Genomic DNA, 17860 nt, shown 5'->3' with positions numbered 1-17860 from the left:
TAGATTATCTCCTTCTTTAACTTCTAGTCAGGACAATGACTATGATTCTTGTTTTCTTAGATCACAGTGACAGTGGAAAATTGAGGCATATAGACTCCCAACTCCAAGACCTAGCAGGATTCCCAGTTCTTAGGTTCGATGAATCTTGCCGTTGTTGATATATTTTTATTTTTATTTTTTGGAGGGGGGGGGCTCACCCTTGGCATGGATGTGGAAGTTCTTGGGCCAAGGATCAAATCAGAGCCATAGCTTCAACTTATGTCACTGCTGTAGCAATGCCAGATCCTTAACCCACAGAGATAAGCTAGATCCTTAACCCCCTGTGCCACAGTGGAAAAACACTATAGATTTTGATTTTTGTCTTCCATACACATGTATAATCAGAAAGAAGGTGACTTCCTGGCCCCATTCCTTCTCAGGAGGTCCTGTGGAGGGATTCCAAGGGCACCATTCATCTCTCACTAAGTGTGCTGTCTTTTGAGAACTTTAAAGAATTTCCTCTTCATTGTGGCTAATGATGCTTAGTGGTCCCACTCCCCATGCCTGGGCTGCTAAGAATTACAACATGCTTTGCCTTCTGAAGCTTGCCTTGCTCTTCAGATTATGATTACTCCAGTGAAGAATCTAGATCATCACCCAAAGACGGTGGCGGGGAGCTCATCCTTGACTTCCAGAAGCTTTATGGTCTGTTAAGAGTTGGGATACTGACCCATGGAGCTTCCCTCAAGGTAGAATCCATTCCCCTTTAATACAAGGAATCAGCTCTATGTTAGCTCTGCATGTCACTTGTAAACACAAGAATAGTACCTTGATTTACCAAGACCCCGGTAACCTCCACTGAAGTTTCCAAGTTACAGAGGTGCCTGCATAGAGCCTTGCATTTCCTTTAGAGAATCACACACACATATGTGCACACATGTATAAACACACACACACACACACACACACACACACACACACAGAGAAAAGGCGAAGGGTTCGGAGTTGGGCGCTGGGAGGAAATACATGATGTAAAAGTAGGTACGAATGTTACCTGGCTTGTTCAGTATGGCTATGATCACTAGGCAATGTGAACCTGTGAACAGGTACTGCTGAAATCACGGAAGAATTATGTTCTCAAGAAATCTACCAGATTTGGCAAGATGGGCACATGTGAAATAATATCAAGCCATATAGGGCAGAATATAATTAAGTGTTAAAGTATGTAGGAAGGACTATAAAAGAGTGTTTTAGGACTCCACAGCATTCTTCCCTGTGAAACAGAGCTTGAACACAGCAAACAATGAAAATTTCCTTGACTGGATCATACATATCACTTTACTAAAACCTGCTAGAGCTTTTTTCTTTTTTTTCTTTTCCTATCTTCTCTCTTTCTTTTTTTGTTTTAACCAAGCATCTAAGCGAACGTAGAAAAAAACTAAACAGGAAAGTGGGAAAGCTGCTTCCCTATTTGAGAGCCTGACAAGATGTGTTAGCTTGTACATTTTCAACTCTGTAGGATGTCAGGCACTTTAGAGCAGGGGTGGCATCTATCTTTATGGTGCTGCTTGCACAGACATCCTATTTGGATGAAATCATCCTTTGTTTCATGTATTATTTCTAAATGGAGTTTGTCAAGGTCCCCAGAGTTCCTTCTAAAGAGGCACTATGTCCCCTAGTTTCACGGGCAGATCTGGGCACTTGACTGCAGATCAACATGCCACTGACTGTGGCCTTGCCTCCTGTGCGAGTGTGTGCGCGTTCTTCAGGCTTTGGGATGCACTCCTTGGCAGCTGGAGGCTAGTCATTGCCTTTCCTCAGGCCTCCAGGGGCACAGCATCAGGACAGCGCATTTCTCGTGGTCTCATGCTACTTGTCATCACCACCAGACGCTCTGAAATGCCTGTTTTTGTGAGGCTGTGGCTGCCTTTGCTGCCCAGGGGAGTCACCGAAGAAGCTTTAAAACACACCAATCCCTGGGACTTACCCCAGAGATTCTGATTTAATGGGTCACAGGGCAGTACCGCCTGGGCATCTGTCTTTAAAGGCTCCCTGGGTTATTCTAATCTACAGCCAAGGTTGAGAGGCATGGGAGGCATAGGGTTGAGACTCTGTATTGTGGGAACTGAAATGTAGATGAGGCTGCAATAGGTGAAATTTAAAATAAATCATGTGCCAGAATGTGTTTATTGAAATCGGCATTTCTCTTTTGGAATGGTCTTTAGGGCATACTTCATATTCTCTTAAACTTCTGCTGCGGGGACCAAACATTGCACTTTCTTTTTTGGGCCATTCCCACAGCATGTGGAAGTTCCCAGGCCAGGGACTGAACCCATGCCACAGAAGTAACCAGAGCCACAGCAGTGACTATGCCAGGTCCTTAACCCACTGAGCTACCAGGGAACTCCCCAAACCTTGTGCTTAAAGTTGATGATGAACCTTGGCAATAAGTCAATTGATGGGATGGAGGTTCCACTGAATTAATTTTAAATCCAATAACAGGAATGATTATGATGTGGTGAGACTGGTAATTTTTTCACTCCATTTTATATCTGTTGGCTAGAATTATCTTTAAAAAAATAAATAAATAAGGGAGTTCATATTGTGGCTCAGAGGAAACAAATCTGACTAGTATCCATAAGGACACAGGTTCGATTCCTGGCCTCACTCAGCGGGTTAAGGATCTGGCATTGTTGTGAGCTGTGGTGTACGCCAGCGGCTACTGCTCTGATTCGACCCCTAGCCTGGGAATCTCCATATGCCTTATACCATGGGTGCAGCCCTGAAAAGACAAAAAAACAAAAAAAACAAACCCCATAAAACCATAAATCACATTACATAACTCCTTTCCTTAGGCCCCTTCAGTGGCATCCCATTAGGACGAAATTCAAAATTCTTTCAAGGCCTTCACAGCAATGTGGCCCCCTTTCTGATCCTTGAATTCACCATATTCCCACCTCAGGCTTTTGGGCTTGCCATTCACTTTGTGTAGAAAGCTCATTTCCTCCAACCTCTGGGTGTTCCTTCTTGTAACTCAAATCTTGGGGCAGATGTCAAATCTTCAGAGGAGCTGTCCCTCCCAGCCCTGTCTGTATGGTCACCCTTCACCATGGGGGCAGTTTTATTGTTTTCGCGGCCCCTACTGCCATCTAAAATTCACTTGTTTATCAGTAAGTCTGTTTGTTGTCCATCTCCCCAAACCCCTGACTGTAAGTTCCTTGAGAGTGGGGTCTGGTTTGTGTTGTCCACTCCCATACCCCCAAGGTCTGGTACATAGCAGGCACACAGAAATTACTGTTGGAAGGAAAGAAGACAAAGTGCAGAAGGAAGGAAAATGTATAGGAAGGTAGCATCCTCAGTTTTCCAAATATGTGCCCTGCCACCTGCAGATACTCTTAAACTTGCTCCTCTCTGGAAGCGGAATCTGGAGGCCAACATCTCCAGAGTCTTCATTTCTCCTTTCTTCAAGCCGATACCCAACTGCTTTAGTGACATTTCCAGCAAATGCCTTTATGCATGGAAGCCATGCTCTCTTGATGACTGGGAAAAGCAGTAACCATCAGCAAACCTTGGTCAAGTTCAAACATCAGACCTGGTAATACTGAAGGATCTCAGTCCCTATAGGTTATTGAGATTCTCAATGTCCTATATCTATGCAAGTTTCTGAAAAAAATTTTAGGGAGATGGAGTTCCCGTCGTGGCTCAGTGGTTAACGAACCCAACTAGGGTCTATGAGGATGCGGGTTTGATCCCTGGTCTTGCTCAGTGCCACGAGCATTGCCATGTTGTAGGTTACAGACATGGCTCAGATCTGGCACTGCTGTGGATGTGGCATAGGCTGGCAGCTACAGAACTGATTCGACCCCTAGCCTGGGAACCTCCATATGCCATGGGTGCGGCCCTAAAAAGACCAAAACCAAAAAAAAAAAAACCCAAAAAAATTTAGGGAGAAAGAATCCTGTGTATGAAATATATGCTATAGGAATGTACAGTGACAGTTACCATCTATCAGGTGCCTGCTCCATGCTAGTTCTGAGCCAGCTTCCTAACACACACTCTGAGGCTTAGTGGAACAGGGAAGGATTTGGAGAAAGAAGCCCACTCAGTTCTTATCTCACGCAGGCACAGGTTCGAAATCACAGTCACAAGGAAGACCAACAGATGAGAAGCTGCTGTAGATAAAAGGCACCCCCGCCCCAGATGAAACAGTCCAAAGGTCACATGGGCACAGCACTGGTTGTAAATTCAGCCCCCTCTCATATTGACAGTCTGGAAGCCCACGAGTTAGCTGCTGGAAAGATTATGAGCCCCCGTTTGAGTGGGAGTGCAGGCCATCTCGTGGGGTTTCTAGTGGTGAGGTTCTGTTCCCATATCTTCAGAATGAGACCCTGAGCAAACTTCCTAACTCAATAGCCACAACACCTGGTGAAATCTGGAGTCTGCTTTTCAAATCCTAGTACTTATGAATATTTAGATTATTTTTTTCCTATCTGTGTGGTTCTACCTGAGAATCTCAAATGCCCCACATGTCCAGATGGTTTGCTAGGTCCTCTGGTAATAACATTTTTAAAAATTCTTACTGCTTTGCATGAAAACCAGCATGGCATTGTATGCCAGGTGGGAACAATAGCGTACCAGACTCCCCAGGTCTGAAGAATCATCTTCTGCCTGAAAGTGTTTTCTCACCTCCTCAATGTCCCCTCTGGTTTTTTCTTCTTCCTGCAGGAAGAGGGGGTGGAGTGGGGGTTGTAGTGATATTTTATACTCCAGTTGCTGCTTTCTGTTCTTGTCATCTCTGCTGTTCCATATGCTTTTATCAAGGATTGGAGATGCACACGGGAGAACTAAATGATGTGATTTTGGGTGTCCTGGGAAGGACAATCTGCCAAGCACAGATTGCTACCAGCCTGTGTACCACGGGGGCCTGTATTACACCATGGGTTAGTGTTCCTTTGGGGTTTGCTTGTGACTTAACTTATCAGATAACTTAAAACCTGTCCATAGAGGAAATGGGAGAGTTGAGGGGAAGTCGGGAGTAGGAAGGATAAATGAGATACCGCCCTTGGAAGAGGCCTGATAGAACAGCCTGTGAGACTGAGAGTCTAAGATAGGAAACAGGGATCCAGGAAGGGAAAAGAGACAGGTGCTGAGCATTAGCACCTGGTCATATACTAAGTCCTCACATATGCACAGCCTCTTCTCCTTGGGGAAGCTTCTCTTTCTCAACCTGCCATTGACTGCCTTTATCCAGTGCCCTGTCCTTGATCCTCTTCTCACCTCCCTCCAAATGCTCTCTTGAGGTGATTCCATCTGTATCTGTGGCTTCCATTACTGCATGCATGTGGATGACTCTCAAAACTAAATCCCCAGTTCAGATACTCATTCTGAACAGCTCCTCTTGGGATGGCCCAGAGCCACCTTAAATCCAACAGGTACACATGCAAACTCTATTTCTCACCCTTGCACCTGCCATCTACCTTGTACCTCCCAAGCAAATCCATTTCTTCCACCTTATTTCTCCCTCTGCAAAGAGCACCAATATACAACCAGGAGGCCACCCCTAAGCAGAGGTCACCCTCCCCAAGTCCTGGAGACCTTTCCCTTTCATGTTCTCCTCCATGTCACCAATATTATTGCCACAACCTAAGATGATCCCTAACCATTTTTACCTGGAATCCAGGTAATCTCAACTGTGGTGTCACCTCTCCAATCCATGCTAATATTTTCTCATGATCTCATGCTTTGCACATGTCCTCACAAACTGAAATAAACATCGTTTTACCAACTATCCGTTATTGAGTTTTTACTATTTTCCATAAATTGTCTTCAATCCACATAATAATCCTACAAAGTACCCGTCACTTCTCGGGCAGTAAATAATACATCTTACATTTGCATCCAGGAGTGGTAATTCCAAAACTTTGCTTTTTCCTATTTCTCTGCTTGTGCATCATCAATTCCTATCCACTTTCAGTCTGGAAGCTGGGAGTCAGCTTCTCCAAGCCACCCTTTTTGAAGACACATTCAACACATCACCTATTTTATGATGATTTTATGTGCCTCTTTTATACCTTCATGACATTCTCTGCTACCCTCCAAGACTGTGATACCATGAAGTTAGAGATTGTCCATATATATCTTTTTTTTTTAATCCTCTATCTGTATCTGCTTTCTTTTGAAAGGGATTTAAGGATATGAGGGTAAATATGGAGTCCTTTAGCCTTTATTTCAACTACTCAGAACAGCTCCTGATACATAAAATGTGTGAGGTAAAGTTTTATGCATGAATGAATGATATCAATAAAACTCTGTGGAGTTAACAGCCAGGACTATGAAAAGCTCCATTTTAGTGCAGAGGAAAAGTAAAGCTTGGGCAGGTTGGATAGGTCGGCTCAAGGACCCTTACAGCTTAGTGACAAAATCAGGACCTGGATATTTGTCTCCTCATCCAGTGAGACAAAGCAGTGATACAACTTGTGTGGGTTTGGTGCTATTATACCTTTGCCTCGTTTCTCTTCAGTGGGTCTCTTCTTTTTCTTTCTTTTCCCTTTCTATCAAATCACTCTCTGAAAAGAGGACTATTTCCTCCTATGCCTCGTCCACATCTTAATACACACAAACATCCATAAATTTGTGTTTTTTTCCATCTCTACTCTTAGCTAGCAGGTGGCCCATTGCCTCACCTCCATCTGGAAATGGTGTTCCCTTCCAATTAGCCAATAATGTAAGTCTAGCTGTTCATTTTTTTCCAACTAAACATCATCCTTTTGCATTTAAGCACCTTGCATCTTGCCTCTAGATGATAAAGCACATGGATTGCCATTCGGTCCGCAGCAGAAACCATCAGCTCTTTAAGAAGTGCTATTGGTCTCAACTGGGGTTTACAGATGCAAACTGTTGCCTTTGGAATGGATAAGCAATGAGATCCTGCTGTATAGCACTGGGAACTATATCTAGTCACTTACGATGGAACATGATGGAGGATAATATGAGAAAAAGAATGTATATGTGTATGTGTGACTGGGTCACTTTGCTGTACTGTAGAAAATTGACAGAACACTGTAAACCAACTATAATGGAAAAAAATAATTTTTTTTTTGGTCTTTTTGCCTTTTCTTGAGCCACTCCCATAGCATATGGAGGTTCCCAGGCTAGGGGTCGAATTGGAGCTGTAGCCACAGGCCTATGCCAGAGCCACAGCAACGCGGGATCCAAGCCGCGTCTGCGACCCACACCACAGCTCACAGCAACGCCGGATCCTTTACCCACTGAGCGAGGCCAGGGATGGAACCCGCAACCTCATGGTTCCTAGTTGGATTCGTTAGCCACTGCGCCACAATGGGAACTCCAAAAAAATAAAAGCTATTAAAAAAAAGAATTGACTTACATTTAGCTCTTGTCCAAAGCTTGATGGAGGCAACCAATATTTGACACTGAGATTAATGAAATATTAGCTCTTTGTTATTTTCCAAAGTTCATCCTTTTATCTAATCAAGCCAGGGAAATTTACCTAACCTGTATAAGACTTGGGCTCTTCTTCTATTAATAGGGATAATCATTATACCTACCTCGTATGGTCATTGTGAAAGTTCAATGAGTTAACCCACATAAAGTCTTGCGATGCCTAGGATAGATTTACATTTGTGCAACTGCTGTTCTCCTTGCTCTAGGCTTTCATAAAGGATTGAAAACTGTATTTGAAAAAAAATCTGAATTTTGTAAAATGGAAACTGCCATTGAGGACATTGTTATTCAAGTTACCTTTTGTAAAGAATGATAGGGGAAAATCTGTCAGATCTCAAGAGAAGAAGCGTTTGTCTTTCCTACAAAACCTCCTGTTTCTTTCTAGCAAGGAAGATGCACTTGAACAAGAGCTCATCTTATTTCTATCTCTGCTTTAGAAGAAGCAGAGAGCTGAGTTTTATGTTCAGACAGGACTTTCTTGCTATCATCTTTTCCCTTTTCGTTATATGCCTTTTATCTTTTCATTTTTAATACTAATCTAATCATAGTCTTTCTCAAATACTTCTTTGGAGTCCTACAGGATCAATTCCTAAATAAATAAATGAACATATGAGGCACAGAAAACATCTGTTTTTAATCACACATCCATGTTTATATTAAAAATGATGGACCCTGAATTCAGAGAAAGGTGAACTATGGTAGGGGGAATTCTAATATAATCCCTAAAACTGCCACGTCTCCTAATATACATGCTCTCTGTAATTTCCGTTCCTTGAGTAGATGGAATGTGTGAAAATAATTGGATTTCACTCCCATGATTAGGCTTATAATAGGTTGACTTTTAGTTAATCAAAAGAAGGGTTAATCTGGGTGGGCCTGACCTAAATTGGTGAATCTTTTAAAATGAAGGGACGTGTCAGTATCCTGCTAGCTGCAGGGAAGAAAGCAAACAACATATTGAAAACTTCTTATCACAGGGGCTGTGTGCCTAGGACCTGAGAGTGATCTCTAGTTGTTGAAAGCAACACCTGGCTGACAGCCATCAAAAAAAGGGACCTTAGCCCTAAAACTGCAAGGAAATAGATCCTGCCAAAAACCTGACTGCATTTGAAAAAGGACTTTGAGCTCCAGTAAGCGTATTGGGTATTTAGCTAGTCTGACACCCCATTTCAGCCATTCGAGACCCCAAGCAGAGAACCCAGTTTCGCTGTGACGGACTTCTGACTGTTTTAAGTCACTGAAGAAGAGCAGATTTGCTCCTTTTGCTTGAGCTGGGACATCCACCTGTTCCTCCTCTGGGATGGCCGTTCTCCCGGTTCTTGGGCCTTCAGGCTTGGACCTTCACTTTCACTATGTGCCCTTTAATTCTCCAGCCCTTGGACTTGGGCTGAATTGCACTACTGGCTCTCATCATTCTCCAGCTTGCACACTGCAGATCTTGGGACTTCTCAGACTCCATGATTGTGTAAGCCTATTCCTACAATAAGTTATTTTGGGTGTTTTATTCCCAAGCCTTGGCTAGTCTCTTCCCACACATGTGTTGATAAGCACTCAGCTGAAGACTCAAGAAGGTTCTTTCTAGATCTCTGGAGTTCTCTCTCTGCGAAGCTCTCATCTTCAATAGGATGGTTTGTGAAGTCTAGCTTCCTTCGTTTCCCCACTGTTCCAGCTCTGTCTTTTCAACTCAGAGAGCTTGCTGGAATCTTTTCAGTTTTCCCTTTCTTGTGCTACTGCACATGAATTCTCTCCAGGTAGTAAGTTGATGTAATCATAGGGCTCACTTTGATTGCCAAACTCTCAGAGAACACTACCCTTTGTTTCTTTAAGTCCAATATATTGAAAGCTGTCTTTTCATATATTTTTTCCAGTTTTCAAATTATTTCTTTTGGTGGGGTAAACCTAGTCCCTATTTCTCTATCTTGGTTGATGGTGGGAGTCTTGTGTATTTTATTTTATTTTATGATTTCTTTTAGGGCTGCACCCCTAGCTTCCAAGGCTAGGGGTCAAATCAGACCTGGATCTGCCGGCCTATGCCACAGCCACAACAACACAGGATCCAAGTTGCAGAACCCTGACCCACTGAGCAAGGCCAGGAATCAAACCTACACCCTCATGGATACTAGTCAGGTTTGTTTCCACTGAGTCACAACGGGAACTCCTAACAATATTATTTTAGACAATATTTACAAAAGTTGCCTGCTCAGGTTCAATTCCATTAGAGACAAGTGATTCTTTGTTTCCACATTCTAATTATTATGATTAGCATAAAAATGTACTTAGCAATTAATGTTATACAGGGCTCCTCCCAAGTCATTTAAAATTTAATTTCATTTAGTCTAATTGGGTCTCAACAAAGAGTAAATATTGCTCAATCAACAGCAGGAAATCTACTTCTCAAGGATTCATAGGAACATAGAATTTTATTATTAGAAGGGTCATTTGAGTTTATTTTTGGCCACCCTCATTTTATGATTAGGATACTGAGGCCCATGCTACAGAGATGCTTTGACACAAAACATCAGTGGCAGATATTTGGCCAAAGTAAAAGATGGATCTACTTATAACAACAGACCCAGCTTATATGACTGAGTCATATTTAATTTTTAATCTAGGTAGTTGTGATGCAGGATATATTTTCTATAGAAATAATGCAATGAATTTGAGTCCATATTAACATTGTATTATGAACACAGACAGGTACATTTTAGGTTAAATAGGTTTCTGTAAACTGATCTTTTGAATCAGTCACTGATGCTACTAGAGACAAATGCATTTGGGTCCTGAATCAGAATACAAAGTAATGATTTTCTCTTTCTGGTTTCTGTAGGTTTCTGTCAGTAGTTTTAGTTGACAGAAGTGTCATTCAAGCTTTTTTTTTTTTTTTTTTTTTTTTTTAACCAGCAAATTTTTAAGTCACTCTATTTCTTAATCAACATTAAAAAATTCTCTCTCCAGTGAAAAACAAAAGGCATTTTCCTGGGGAAACAAAGAGTGTTTGGATTTAAAACAAGTAGGTCTTTCTGAGAGAAATTGATCTACATTTCCATTAGGTATTCAATGTTTGTGTGTTGGAGACATCCTTTATCTGTCAGGCTGAATTTACCTGTAGGCTCTCTGACTTGTATTTGCTTTGTGCTTTGTTCTGTATCAGGTGTTTTAGGGAATGAAAGGAAGAAAACAAAATAATCTCATCAAACAGTTATAATTCTTGAAGTTTATTCTAATAAGATTATTAGAAAAATATGAAGAGACATTTGTATAAAGTTGTTTATCTCAGCACTGCTTATAATAACAAATGTTAGAAGCAATTTAGACACCCATCAGTGGGAGACTGGCTGAATAAATCATTGCCTATCCATGCAATTGTAAACTTCATAGTCATTATAAATGATGATATAATGCTACATTCATCAATAATAAAAGATATCCATGAATAATTACTAAATAAAAAGAAGATTTAAACAAAACTAAAAAAACAAAGGTTAAGGAGTTCCCATCGTGGCGCAGTGGTTAATGAATCCGACTAGGAACCATGAGGTTGCTGGTTCCATCCCTGCCCTTGCTCAGTGGGTTAACGGTCCGGCGTTGCCGTTAGCTGTGGTGTAGGTTGCAGACGGGGCTCGGATCCTGCATTGCTGTGGCTCTGGCGTAGGCCAGGGGCTACAGCTCCAATTCGACCCCTAGCCTGGGAACCTCCATATGCCGCAGGAGCGGCCCAAGAAATGGCAAAAAGACAAAAAAAAAAAAAAGGTTAAAGATAGCTTTTAATGTGTGAACCAATTTATTTAAAATTTTATGTGGGCTTGCACAGTAGTGTGCGTATGTGTGTATATCTGTGTAAAGGGTGAGTTTTCCATAAACATATTAAAAACTGTTAGTTATGGTTATTTCTCCGGTTGATAGAATTTGAATTTAATTCCTTCTTCATATTTTATTTATACGTTTTACCACAAATTGTACAATAAGATTTTTCATTTGGAAGAAAAATATTAAAAGAATCTCAGAGTTCCTTTTGTGGCTCAGTGGGTTAAGGACCTGATGTCGTCTCCGTGAGAATGCAGGTTCAAGCCCTGGCCTCGCTCAGTGGGTTATGGATCTGGCATTGCTGCAAGCTCTGGTGTACACTGCAGATGCAGCTCAGATCTGCTGTTGCTGCGGCTGTGGCAGAGGCCAGCAGCTGTAGCTCCGATTAGCCCCTAGCCTGGGAACCTCCATATGCCATGGGTGTGGCCCTGGGAAAAAAAAAAAGGCCAAAAAAAAAAAAGACAAGGAAATATATGTGAATTTTACAGAGGAGATGATAAGACTGGAACTGAGTGTTGGAAGAAAACATAGAGATTGGACAGGGAGAAAGAGAAAAGAGAGTGTTTCTAGTAGAGAGTGTGATATAAATATGAAAGAAAGGTCTACTTGGTGGGTGGCAGTGATTAACGGTAGAATTGAAATTGTATGGAAAATTTAGATCCAAAGTACTTTCTAAAATCTGTAAAAACCACAGCAAGTGCATTTGATCATCTCATCTCTCTTAGGTTATTTTTTTTTAATTAAGGCATAGTTGGTTTACAATGTTATATTAGTTTTAAGTGTATAACATAGTGATTCAATATTTTTATAGATTATAACTCCATTTAAAGTTGTTATAAAATAATGGATATATTTCCCTGGGCTGTACAGTATATCTTTGTTTCTTTTTTATACATAGTAGTTTTTGTATCTCTTTACACTATACCCCTATATTGCGCCTCCCTGCTTCCCTCTTCCCACTGGTAACCACTACTTTGTTCACTATACCTGTGAATCTGTTTCTGTTTTGTTACATATATTTGGTTGTTGTATTTTTGAGATTCCACATATAAGTGATATCATACTGTATTTATCTTTTTCTCTTTCTGACTTATTTAACTAAGTATAATACTTGCTAGGTCCATCCACATTGTTGGAAATGGCAGAATTTCATTCTTTTATGGATAAGCACTCTTCCATTGTATCTACCACATCTTCTTTATCTATTCATCAATTGATGGACACTTATGTTGCTTCCATATCTTGGCTATTTCAAATAATGCTGCTATGAACATTGGGGTGCAAGCATCTTTTCTTTTTTTTTTTGTCTTTTTGCCATTTCTTGGGCCGCCCCCGCGGCATATGGAGGTTCCCAGGCTAGGGGTCGAATTGGAGCTGTAGCCACTGGCCTACGCCAGAGCCACAGCAACGCTGGATCCGAGCCGCGTCTGCAACCTACACCACAGCTAACGGCAACGCCGGATCGTTAACCCACTGAGCAAGGGCAGGGATCGAACCCTCAACCTCATGGTTCCTAGTTGGATTCGTTAACCACTGCGCCACGACGGGAACTCCAAGCATCTTTTCAAATTAGTGTTTTCATTTTCTTTGAGTATATACCCAGGAGTGAAATTGCTGGGTTGTATGGTAGCTCTCTCTTTAGTTTTTTGAGAAAGCTTCATACTGTTTTCCACAGTGACTACACCAATTTACATTCCCACCTACAGTGTATAAGGGTATCCTTTTCTCCACATCTTTGTAAACATTTGTTATTTGTGTTCTTATTAATGATAGACATTCTAACAAGTGTGAGGTGACATCTCATTGTGATTTTGATTTGCATTTCTCTAATGATTAGCAGGGTTCAGAATCTTTTCATGTGCCCGTTGGTCATCAGCAAGTCTTTTTGGAAAAATGTCTATCCAGGTCTTCTGCCCATTTTTAAATTGGGTTGTTTATTTTTCTGATATTGAATTGTACGAGCTTTTTTTTGCTCACTGTGTTGACATTTGTACTGATGGTACAAAATCAATGCTGGGCAAAAGCATGGGTGGCTTAGCATGCATCAAGGCAGTGACACTAAATTTTACAGAGATTTTTTTTTTTTAACTGCCACACATTCAAATTGAAAAATCTGTTTTACTGAAGAATGTTCTCAGTGAAGCAGTATAAGGTATCAATTTTATTAAATCTTGAAATTTGAGTATGCATCATTTTAATATTCTGGGTGATGAAATAGGATATATGCATAAAGCACTTCTGCTGCCTATTGAAGTAGAATGCTCATCTTAAGAAAAAGCACTTGTGCAATTGTTGGAGTTGTGACCTAACTAGACTCTTTTTTTCTTTGTGCAACAGCATTTTTTCTTGAAAACATGACTGCCAGGTAAATTATGGTTATTTAGAATTGGGTATTTGGCAGACATTTTTTTTTCAAAAAAAGATCAAAATCAGTCGCTCCCTTCAAGGAAAACAACTGACAGATCATTTTGCTTTGTTGCCAATGATAAAATTTCAGCTTTTACATGAAGACTAAAGTTATAGAAAACTTGTATATTCTATGGTGAGCTTGGCAGCTTCTTCACACTCTAAGTTTTTTTTTTTTTTTCCCCCCACTGTAACTCCAGCCTGCAGATATATATGGAAGTCCCCAGGCCAGGCATCAAACCTATACCACAGCAGTGACCTGAGCCATAGCAGTGTAAAATGCTGGATCCTTAATCTGCTGAACCACAAGAGAACTCCTTACAGACTTTTCTGAAAGGATGAGGGAAGACATATAAAATGTAATTTTTTGATAGTTGTGAATAAAATATAGCATAACTCAGTGAACCATTTTCCAAATGACCAATACATGATGTTACAAAATCATGTATGTACAAAAGATCCATTCATTTTGCAAGAAAAAAATATATTTTAATGGAACAGAGTCTAGTAAGTTCAATAATATGTTTCAGATTCCACATTGCAATTAACCTGTAAGAAACTACTGCTTGTTGAGTTTTGGTATAATATCAAAGAAGACTATCCACAGTTCTCTGAAGAGACTATTAAAATACTACCCCATTTTCCAATTACGCATCTGTGTAAGACAAATTTTCTATATGTCTTTCAGCTAAAACAATATATCCTAAAAATTGAATGTAGAGGCAGATTTGAGACTCCAGATGTCTTTGAAGCCAGACAGTAATTTGCAAAATGAAGTATAAGATCACTTTTCTCAATAATTTTTTTTGTTAGGGATAATATAGCTATTTCTAATGTTAATTATTATTATTTTTATTATTAATTTTTAAATGTTAAAATTTTTTTAATGTTTATTATTTTTATTATTTTTTATTAATAATTATTTTTAAGCAAATAAATAAATATTTTTAAATGAACAGTGTTGGTTTCTAAAAGAGTAAATATCAATAGATGTAGTGCATATAAGCAAACTTTCTTTGGGGTGGTCAATAATTATTAAGACTGAAAGGGGCCCTGAAACCTGAATTGCTAGCCTAGGTCACTCTGTGCTTATTGACTCTTAATTTTCCCTGTGGCCTAGGACTTCTATCCAGGGTTGATTCTGTCTTGCTTATTGGACTAGCTCCAGGCATCCATATGGTGGCCTTGATCCAGTTAGGGTCAGGGTTAGTATTAGGAGGTACCACCTCTTACCGGTTCACCTTCCTTCCACTTGTGAACAGGTGTTTGCTTTTCTTTCTAACAGGTGGGGAAGCATCTCTTTTCTCATGTCCTCTGGGGATGGTGTTTGGGTGTGATGGCCCCAGTGTAGTTAGTTGGTCACCCAGGGACAGGGTCCTTTCAGTTCTCTCCACCCCAGGATACCTGGCTATTCCCTAGAGAGGTGAATCAAGTTCAAGAACAGCCTCACACTGCTCCTTGAAACGTGTGCATCTGACCTTCCTCTGAGCTGTGATTGCTGATTACACTCTTCCTGCCTGACTCCCTACATGTGGGGATTTCCTATTCTGAGGTGCACTCTTACTTCCCGAAAGTTGAATTCATTTAGATAATTCCCCAAATCCATTAAATATGTGTCCATATGACTAAGCATTAATTAGTGATGGGGCTTGAGCTCTTTTTATCAGTGAGATTCCTGTGTCTTAGGCAAATTGTTCAAAGATATGCATAATGGACTGAGGGTCTCCAGTGGCACATCCTGACATAAACTGATCTTACCCATGACCTATCTGGACTCTTGCAACCTTGTTGAGTACTCTCACAACTGGAATACTGTGCAACACAAGTGCTGACTAGAACTTGCTTCAGGTGCAACTTCGTATCTGATATGGGATCATAATCTAGTTTTGCACAGGGTCTCTGCTTATTCTACTGTATGATGCAAAAGAGAAATTTCTGATGCTGTGGGCTCCTTTATCTGACCTCCCTCTCTCTGCATTATGTTCTGGTGTAAGGAATTCTGGGAGAATCATCTGTTTCATAACTTCCATCTTTGGAATCTCCTGCTGGTTTTGAATGAGACTCTACCCTTGTTTGTTTTGTTAGCTTTCTCCCCAAGGACCCCTGGAGACAGGCACTGGAAGAGATAGCACTGGAACCATCTTGGAGGCATCACAGCACCCAGTCATGCTTTCTTTTCTTTTCTTTTCTTTCTTACTTTTTTTTTTTTTTTTGCTTTTTAAGGCGACACCTGTAGCATGTGGAAGTTCCCAGGGTTCCAACTGGAGTTGTAGCTGCTGGCCTATGCCACAGCCACAGCAACGCCAGATCCAAGCCATGCCTGCGACCTACGCCACAGCTCACGGCAACCCGGAATCCTTAACCCACTGAGTGAGGCCAGGAATCGAACCTGCAACCTCATGGTTCCTAGTCAGATTCATTTCTGCTGAGCCACAATGGGGACTCCTATTTCCTATTTTTAATCCAAGCATTCTTTTCTCTAATTATACTTTACTTAGATGCTCTATTTGTTATTTTAAACTAAAAATATAGGCTCTTTCAGGATAAAAATCATGTGGCTCACAAAGAAATGAATAACTCTGACACACACTGGCAGAAGCTTGGGGGTCAATAAGTACAGGAGCCCTGCTCCCTAGCTTCAGGGTCGATTATAATATTCTATGAGAAGAATGCAGCATATACTTTCACTTCTTTCAGCCGTGTGAAACCCAGTGTTCACCAGTTCTTTGTGTTCCCAAACTCCCTGTGGCCTCACTCTAGGCAGTTTATTTGAGTCAGCAGGCATCTCATAAATAAGCTAAAACTCTGCATCAGTAAGACTCACAGTCATAAAAGTATAGTTGGAAAGGACTTTTAGAGGCTTTTTAAAACGCTAGCTTCAATGATTATACAATTCATTTTTAGAGACTGACCTCCTTGGCAGGGGCCGGGACTGGGGGTGGGAGGTCACCATCACCTCCTTCCTATTGTAATTTAGATAATTCTTCACATTTTCCCTAGGTCATAAATTCTTCACACTAATTTTTTAGTCGCGTTTTTACTGGACAAGAATCAGACTGTCTTGCACACCCCAAATGGATCAGACTGCCCCTTCCTCCAGTTCAGAATCGAACCACCATGTCCATCCTTATGTCTGTGGATTTCCAGTGCTCAAATGCTAATGCTAAGCTGCTCAGAGCACTGTTTCCTGGCTCTGTCTTTATCGGTGGTGCTCAATCTTAGGGTCTACTTTTCATTTTCTTCGGTTAGACAGGAAAGTGACCCAATTCTTTTATGTACTGTTTAGGGAAATGCTAATCACCATAACAGCAAACTCCAAAATTACAGCAACTTACAATAAAATTGAATTTCCCACACCTGTAAGTCTTACACAGTTCCCTACTGTATGGTGATTCAGGGACCCAGGCTCCCCCACCCTGTGGCTCCTCTTTCCTTCGGGATCTCAGCATTCTCTGACTATAGCCGGAACATAGCGAAAGAGAGGCTGGAGAAGGCACATCTGCTTCGTATCTGCCTTGATGCAGACGCAATATTCATTATCCATACACATACTCCCTTGGTGAGAGCTATTCATATGGCCCATCAGGATGCAAGAGGATATGGGAATGCCACTACTGCCTGAGGATCTATTCCTCAGTAATAACTTTACACCGTGGAAGAGGAAACATGATTTTTAAAATTGTGATAGAATACACATAGCATAAAAATTACCATTCTACCCAGTTTTAAGTGTACAATTCAGTGGCACTAAGTCCATCCACACTGTGGTGCAACCAACATCACCACACATCTTCAGAACTTTTTCCATCTTCCTAAATAAAACTCTATACCTGTCAAACAATTATTCCCCAATCCCCCGCCCCTAGACCTTGGAAATCACCATTTTACTCTCTGTCTCTGTGAATTTGACTACTTTAGGTACTGCATACAAGTAGAATCATACAAATAGTGGTCCTTTTGTGTCTGGCTTATTTCACTTAGCATAATGTTTTCAAGGTTCATCCATGTTGCGGCATGTGTCAGAACTGCAATCCTTTTTAAGACTGAATAGTATTCCATTGTGTTTATACACATTTTATTCACCATTCATCTATCAAATTAGAGTGGATAAGCAATGAGGTCCTACCATACAGCACAGGGAACTATATCCAATCTCTTGGGAATAGAACATGATGGAAGATAATATGAGAAAAAGAATGTGTATATA

General features: G+C 40.8%; 1 protein-coding gene across 15 annotated transcripts in view; it reads right to left on the bottom strand.

The window, feature by feature from the left end:
- LOC100511522 (uncharacterized) overlaps window positions 1–17860 on the bottom strand; it is a 680138-nt gene that overhangs the window by 101328 nt on the left and 560950 nt on the right. For 2 of the 15 annotated variants that reach the window (XR_014815192.1, XR_014815203.1), the window contains exon 6: window positions 1371–4698. The exons of the other annotated variants lie outside the window; for them this stretch is intronic. The gene's annotated coding sequence lies outside the window, so the exon portion shown is untranslated. Of the gene's footprint in view, window positions 1–1370; window positions 4699–17860 lie in introns of those variants that run through there. 15 annotated transcript variants of the gene reach the window in all.

This window comes from Sus scrofa, chromosome 9, assembly GCF_054392235.1.
Source record: "Sus scrofa isolate SSC_HxYL_T2T_F1_AM1 chromosome 9, Sscrofa_HxYL_maternal_Yorkshire_Landrace_v2.0, whole genome shotgun sequence".
Taxonomy (NCBI): Eukaryota; Metazoa; Chordata; class Mammalia; order Artiodactyla; family Suidae; genus Sus; species Sus scrofa.
The sequence above is the reverse complement of the archived record's forward strand: the minus strand, read 5'-3'. Positions and strand labels throughout refer to the sequence as shown.